The 7,819-nt window shown below is 41.4% G+C and overlaps 2 pseudogenes; one reads left to right on the top strand and one right to left on the bottom strand.

Moving 5' to 3' along the window:
• Nucleotides 1-2,263: 2,263 nt before the first annotated feature.
• On the bottom strand, nucleotides 2,264-2,606 carry LOC118649861 (annotated as a pseudogene).
• Nucleotides 2,607-3,959: 1,353 nt separating this feature from the next.
• On the top strand, nucleotides 3,960-5,101 carry LOC118650505 (annotated as a pseudogene).
• The last annotated feature ends 2,718 nt before the right edge of the window (nucleotides 5,102-7,819 follow it).

The raw sequence follows: 7,819 nt of genomic DNA on the forward strand, positions 1-7,819 counted from the left end.
TCCATCTACCCTCAACCCATCTTTCCCTCTGGCTATCACCACACTGTTGTCTGTGTCTATGTGTTATATATATCTTTTTTCTTAGTCCCTTCACTTTCTTTCATCTAGTCCCCCAAACCCTCTCCCCTCTGACAGCTGTCAGTCTCTCCCATGCCTCTTTGTCCATTTTGTTCATCAGTTTATTTTGTTCATTATATTCCACATATAAGTGAGATAATATGCTATCTGTCTTTCTCTAACTGGCTTATTTCACATAGCATAATAATTTTAAATGCAAATTAAAAATGAAACCAATAAAGAATAGGCCGCATTTTTTCTCATCAATCAGATAATCAAAGGTAAAATCAGGTGAATGCATTTCTAAAGGTAAATTGAAAATCATACTTGTCAAAAGTGGGCATCCAACTAACAGTGAAAAGTTTATAATGTTGGCTCAAAATTGCTCTTAAATTCAGTCAATATATCTTAAACAAGAAAAACTAAAATCTTAGTCTAATAAGAAATGATGAAGACTTTGCAACAATAGCTATAGATGAAAATTAAGAAAACAGAGAAACTCAATTGATATAAAAGCATAAACCCATGCATTTAAAAAAAATGTGCCTGTATTTTTAAATTAAATTCACTTCACATACCCATCATCTATATTACAGTGATGGCGAACCTTTTGAGCTCGGCGTGTCAGCATTTTGAAAAACCCTAACTTAACTCTGGTGCCGTGTCAGGAATTAAACTCTGGGCCCTTCAGTTCTCAGGCAGAGGCTCTATCCATTGAGCAACACTGGCCATGGATACACTTTCCCTTTCCACTGGGACGTGTTCTGTTTGCTGGAGCTGAAACACTGAAGCTGTCTCACTGGGGCAGAGTGGGGTGCAGTGGGTTGGAGTAGGTGAAGCCCCTTGAAAGCTGGAGAGGGGCCTTTTTTAACAGCCGGACTGTTTCATGGCTGTGCTGCCTCACAGTTGAATGGCCACACTATTGGGCTGTGCTACTGTCAGTGGGAGTTTACACAACTGAACTGTCTGCACGGATAGCTTCCTCCTCACTACACCCCCAAGCTGGGGGTTCCTCTTAGGGTTGAAGTGACACTGACCACCCTTGGTTGGTAGTCCAATCTGCCACTTTGGAAAGAGAAGTGGGGAATCCTGATTTTACATGAATGCTCCAATTTCTTAAGTTGGCAACTAATGCAAATTTCAGATGTTTGGGCCAAACCAGAGAGGTGGTCAGGTCTGGTGTCCAGGCCACTGGGCAGCACTGGGCTCAGCCCAGCTATAAAGGGACCCTAGGTGTCTGGGCAGGTGAAGGGGTTGGGGGTACACCTGGGTAATTCCGATGTCACCCCACTTGGTTTTTTGAGGTTTTTTTCCCCATTGATCACAATTTATTATAATCTGTTGGCAGCATAGATAGATAATAGTTACCAGAACTATGTCTTCATAGAAGTGGACAGTATGTAGCCATTCTATGGGGAACTGTGTGCACTTAAGCATCAGCATGGTCTTTCAGTTTCTTTTTTTGTTGTTGTTAATGAAAATAAGCTTTATTACATCAAGTAATAAATACATACAAAGAAGCAAACACTATTAGTCACTGTCTTCCAGATGTTTGGATCCACTGATGGGAAAGGCGGAACTGAAATGTACATACATCCTTAGGGGAAATTTCAGGGGTCCTTGTCAGGTGAGGTTCAATAAATTGCTCTTTCTTCTGTATTTATTATAACTTGTGCATTTTAAAGATTGACTTCAAAGTACTAATAGTCATCCAAATGCTTAAGCAAAAAAAAAAAAAAAAAGTTACATTGAAAAGAATTTATACTGTGTGGTGAATGGGCACTGGCTACTAAAGCGCTGCCTCAGGACTCACTGAAACAAACCCTCAGAGTAGGATCAGCTCAGAAGAGAAACATAAAGAACCATGTGAGTGACAGAAATGTATCCAGAAGAGAAACACATATCTGGGAGGCCAACTACAGTTTGCTGTGATAGGTAACTGACATGCATCATGTAAATCAATGCTTTAAAAAAACACACAAAATGCCCTGGGTAGTTCCTAACTAATATGTAAATCTAATAACTGCAAAAATCTCTTCTCCATCTCAGCGATGGGAGGTTCAGAGCCTGATGAACCATGGGAGGGGCACGGGGAAGAGAAACCAAGCTGTTACCATTTTGAAACCAAGTTTCATCTGAAGGGGGTGCAAGCATGAGCTGTCACTTCTTGGAAGAAAAAGGAAAGCCTTTCAAGCTGACTTAGGGGCTAGGACCTGGTGTTCCGCTCCATCTCATCCAAGCACTCCCGAACCAGCCCTGTCGTGTGGATGATGCCTCGTTTCAGTCTCTCCATCAAGCTCTTGCTGCCCGCTCACATGAGTCAGATCTCCTTCCCTAGTTCTTCGATGATGACCAGCACCTCAGCATATTTGCTCTGGGGCACCTGGCTGTTCTCTGTTCCCTGCGTATTAGAGATGGTGGTCCTAGTCACTCAGCAGCTGGCGGTACTGGGAAGATGTTGCCACGCTGGTGGAAGGCAGGTGAACACTCCCAGAGGCCTTGATGGAGGTGGCAGGCATGTGCATGGTCAAGTTCAGTTTGTAAGACATCCCCCCACCACCCGGGGGGTCCGGGGGTGCCGGCTGGCCTGGCCGGGGCTCTCTCTGCCCCCAATCACCATGGTGATCACGGGGTAGCAGGCCAGCCAGCACCCATGGATCCAGAGGGTCCGGGGGTTCAGGCTGGCCTCGCCAGCAGCTCTCTCTGCCTCCAATCCACAATGCAATCACTGATCACCAGCGGCCTTTACCTGCCCCCCACCTCTTGCCTGCCGCCTGGGTTTCCGATCCCTTTCACCTCCCAGCATTGTGGCTATGTATGCAAATTAACCGCCATCTTTGTTGGCGGTTAACTGCCATCTTGGCTGGCAGTTAATTTGCATATCTCCCTTATTAGCCAATGGGAAGGGTAGCGAAGTTATGGCTAATTACCATGTTTCTCTTTTATTAGATAGGATATTTAAATGCCATTTAACAAAGAAAAATCAACCAAAAAAAATGAGTTCGCGTGTCACCTCTGACACTCATGTCATAGGTTCGCCATCACTGATCTATAACATGCCTGTCAGTATCTATGGAATTTCATAATCTTATTAAAAACAAAATATCTTCAGAAAACCCAACACTATTGGAAGTATGAAATAGTTTAAAATTATATAAATTTATTATATTTATTATTTCCTGGACCCGTGCTATTTAATATGGTGGTCATTAACCAGATAAAGTTTCAAATGTTCTTGAGCACTTAAAATGTGATTAGTCCAAATTTAGATAGTATAAAATATACACTGAATATTAAATATTAAATATGTAAAATATGTGTTACATAAAAATATTTATAAAATATGTCCATAATTTGCATGTTGGTTACATATTGAATGATACTATTTTAGATGCATTAGGTTAAATATAATATACAATTAAAATTAACATATCTCTTTTTAGCTTTTTAAATGTAATTACTAAAAGGTTTAAAATTATATCTGAGGCTTTCATTGAGTATCTGTTGGACAGCACTAGTCTTGAGCATCTTCCAATACTTTCTTCCTGGAGGCTATTATCGGTAGGTTGAGAAACCTACCACCACAGGGGTGGTAACCAGTAAATGTAAATTGAGTATCAGATATTTCAATGAGATTTAAAAATCATTTTGCTAACCCCAAAATAAGATTTTTCCTTTAAAGAATCTAATAAAAAATAGAGAAACAAAATGTCCAAGTTCTATTGTTTCTTTAAATTAAATTTTATTTATTCTAAATAGAAGATTTTGTATGTGTGCCAAGCAAGATGTGGTGTTATTAGGGAAATCGATAGTCAAAAATAGCAGAATCAACAAGAAAATACTGCCCATGAGAGATATAGTAACTGTACGTGGGATAAAACTTTACTCAAGGAGCCCTGCGGATGGCAGGTACGGTCTCCCTCGCAGTGGGCGCGCACCGGATGCGGCAGCTGTTCCAGGCGCAGGGCATCACCCTGCGTGGAAGTGCCGATATTGTGGCCGAGTTCTTCTCATTTGGCATCGATAGCATTTTTTTCATCAGCGTGGCATTTATCCATCTGGAACCTTCAATGGAGTGCCGAAATATGGACTCACCTTGCTTGTAACCACTGATCCCGAGCTCACGAAACACCTAACTAACGTGGTGGAACAACGGAAAGATTGGTTGTACAAGTGCTCAGTGCAGAAGCTGGTGGCGGTCATCTTGAATACTGAAAGTGGAGAGGTCCTAGAAAGGTGGCAATTTGACACTGAGTGTGACAAGATGGCCAGAGATGACAGTGTACCCAGAGAAGAGTCTCAGAAAGCCATTCAAGAAGAGATCCGCTGGGCGACCAGACAGATCACAGCTACGGGGAAGTTTCCTAAAATGTAGAAATGGTAAAGGAGAAGGACTGAGAGTATCTTGCAGTACTTCCTCTCGAACGTTTGGTGTCATTCCTTTCACTGTTCTGGCGTTCTACATGTTTCTGTGTACATAATTAAGACCAGAGCTGTGATAGCCTCTGCTCTTCTGGGCGACTCCTTCACTCACCAAACAGCTCCCGAATCCTGCACATCATTGAGCCAGGGCAGCCGCAACCCAGCAGCACGCTCGAGTTCCACAGCTTGCATTCAATAGGTCCCATTGAGGAGACAGTCAGCAAATATTTTATAATGGTTTTCTTGGTTATAAAAACAAAACTTGAATTTTTCATAAGGTAACGAAAAAGGAGTGCAGTATTTTCTGCACAAAAATAAATTTCCATTGAGAAACCGATAACCTAATGGTTAGAGTCCAGGTCAAACTCTTCTCTAACCCGTCGTTCAAAATGGAGACAGAAAGAGTAGTGTCATGAGAACATGATGTACTTTAATGATCTTATCCCCAATTTAGGTCATTTGATCTGCTGATCTATACAAAGATTTGATTGTATCTGAAAAGTGGAAAGACTCCAGACCACAGTTCATTGCCAATTCTGAGCAAGTCCATCTGCGATCTTTCACAACTACAATCCACAAAATAAACAGCATGGCAGCCTACAGAGTCCCTGCCAATGACTGACGGTGCCCCAGGAACAGTAATGAATCCCACATATGTGTTTACTGAGACCAAGTCAACTGTAGTTCATGTTTTGTTTCATTGATTAATGTTTAGGTGGGGAAAGCTTAACATTGTACTTGAACTGTGCAGATTGTTCCATATTTTGTGCCTATTTGACTTTCCATAGGTTTGACATAATTTTTGCACACTGTTGGAAGGGAACCAGCAGATTCTATCAGCACTATAATGTCAATTCCTTGGAAGGTGGTAACTGGAAATGGAAAACTTTTGCTATAAAGCTAAATGCCTTAAGTCAGAACTTTCATTTAAGTAGCCTGACTCAGACTGTAGATTAAATATGAAACGGAAAAAGAAGTCTAAATATTCACTCTTTATTTAGTTCTAAAGTAACTGAAAACCCACAGTAACAGTATTCCTTGAAGGTCCTTCTGCATTTATTTCATTTGTATAGTTTTCATATAGAAAAATCCCCGAGAAACCAAGATGGCGGCATAGGTTAACACCGGAGTTTGCTGCCTCGAACAACCACTTCAAAAATACAACTAAAAGACAGAACGGACATCATCCAGAACCACAGGAAGGCTGGCTGAGTGGAAGTTCTACAACTAGGAGGAAAGAGAATAGCATACCGAGACTCAGAGGAGGCGCAGTGCTGAAGTCAAATACTAAGGTGCAGAGTGCATGCGGAGCGGGCTGGTGGCTGAGGGTGCAGTTGTCTGTTTCAATCGGGAGGGAGTCTCAGACTCTGAGCTCCAGATCCGGGCAAGTCTCTAGGGACCCAGACTCAAACGGGAGAAGCGGGACTGTCTGCCTTCGGTCGGAACTCGAAGGCAGCTTTCTCTCCAAGGTTTGCAGCGGTTGCTGGGACTCTGAGAGGCAGAGCCCCTGGGGACGGGACTGAGAGCAGCCATAACTGCCCTCCCTGATGATCCCCTGGGACCCGCCCCACCTAAGCCCTGCACAGAGGCATTTGCCGGATAGCCTCAGGCAAAGGCTAGATTAGCACCTCCCTAGAGGATAGAAGTTCTCTCACTGCAGACACAGCTGATTCTCACAACCACTTGGCCTGGAGGACAAATCCCCCCTAGTACTACCTACAACAGTCAAGGCTTAACTACAACAAGACTGCGCACAAAGACCACTAGAGGGTGCACCAAGAAAACATAAAAAAATGCGGAGAAAAAGAAACAGGACGCAAATGTCAGAAATGGAAGATATAGAGCTCAAAACCACACTTTTAAGGTATTTCAAGAATTTTCTAGAAACTGCCTATAAATGTAGTGAGATCCTCAAGAAATCTAATGAGACCCTCGATGTTGTGATAAAGAACCAACTAGAAATTAAGCATACACTGACTGAAATAAAGAATATTATACAGACTGCCAACAGCAGACCAGAGGAGCACAAGAATCAAGTCAAAGATTTGAAATGCAAAGAAGCAAAAAACACCCAACTGGAAAAGCAAAATGAAAAAAGAATCTGAAAATACGAAGATAGTGTAAGGAGCCTCTGGGACAGCTTCAAGCGTACCAACATCTGAATTATAGGGGTGCCAGAAGAAGAGAGAGAGCAAGATATTGAAAACCTATTTGAAGAAATAATGACAGAAAACTTCCCCCACCTGGTGAAAGAAATAGAGTTAACAGGTCCAAGAAGCGCAGAGAACCCCAAACAAAAGGAATCCAAAGAGAACCACACCAAGACACATCATAATTAAAATGCCAAGAGCAAAAGACAAAGAGGGAATCTTAAAAGCAACAAGAGAAAGAAAGTCAGTTACCTACAAGGGAGTACCCATACGACTGTCAGCTGATTTCTCAACAGAAACTTTGCAGGCCAGAAGGGCGTGGCAAGAAATATTCAAACTGATGAATGCCAAGAAACTACAACCAAGATTACTTTATCCAGCAAAGCTATCATTCAGAATTGAAGGTCAGATAAAGAGCTTCACAGATAAGGAAAAGCTAAAGGAGTTCATCACCAACAAACCAGTATTATATGAAATGCTGAAAGGTATCCTTTAAGAAGAGGAAGAAGAAGAGAAAGTTAAAGATACAAATTATGAACAACAAATATGCATCTATCAACAAGTGAATCTAAGAATCAAGTGAATAAATAATCTGATGAACAGAATGAACTGGTGATTATAATAGAATCAGGGACATAGAAAGGGAATGGACTGACTATTCTTGGGGGGGGAAAGGGGTGTGGGAGATGTGGGAAGAGACTGGACAAAAATCGTGCACCTATGGATGAGGACAGTGGGTGGGGAGTGAGGGCGGATGGTGGGGCAGGAACTGGGAGGAGGGGAATTATGGGGGGGGAAAGAGGAACAAATGTAATAATCTGAACAATAAAGATTTAATTTAAAAAAAAGAAAAGAAAAATCCCCAATTATTTGACTTTAATGTATATAATTTACACTTACAAAGCTATCACTATTTCTCTTTAAATATCAGTTTAAATCCCACTGATACAAAACTTTTAATGTCTTTCTGTGTTTTATAAAATCAAACTTTAAGTTACAATGTTAAATAAAATAAAATAAAAGTTGACCCCAAATCACCTCTTTTAAAAAATAAAAATTTAGCACCTACATTATTTCTTTAGATGAAAACTTTTTCTAGTGGTGCATTTTCAGAATCAGTTTAGTGTACTAGCTTGGTATATAAGTAGATATTAAGCCAGACCAGCATGGCCTAGTGGTTGAGTGTTGAC

Source organism: Myotis myotis, unplaced genomic scaffold (assembly GCF_014108235.1).
Source record: "Myotis myotis isolate mMyoMyo1 unplaced genomic scaffold, mMyoMyo1.p scaffold_m19_p_3, whole genome shotgun sequence".
In the NCBI taxonomy this organism is placed as follows: domain Eukaryota; kingdom Metazoa; phylum Chordata; class Mammalia; order Chiroptera; family Vespertilionidae; genus Myotis; species Myotis myotis.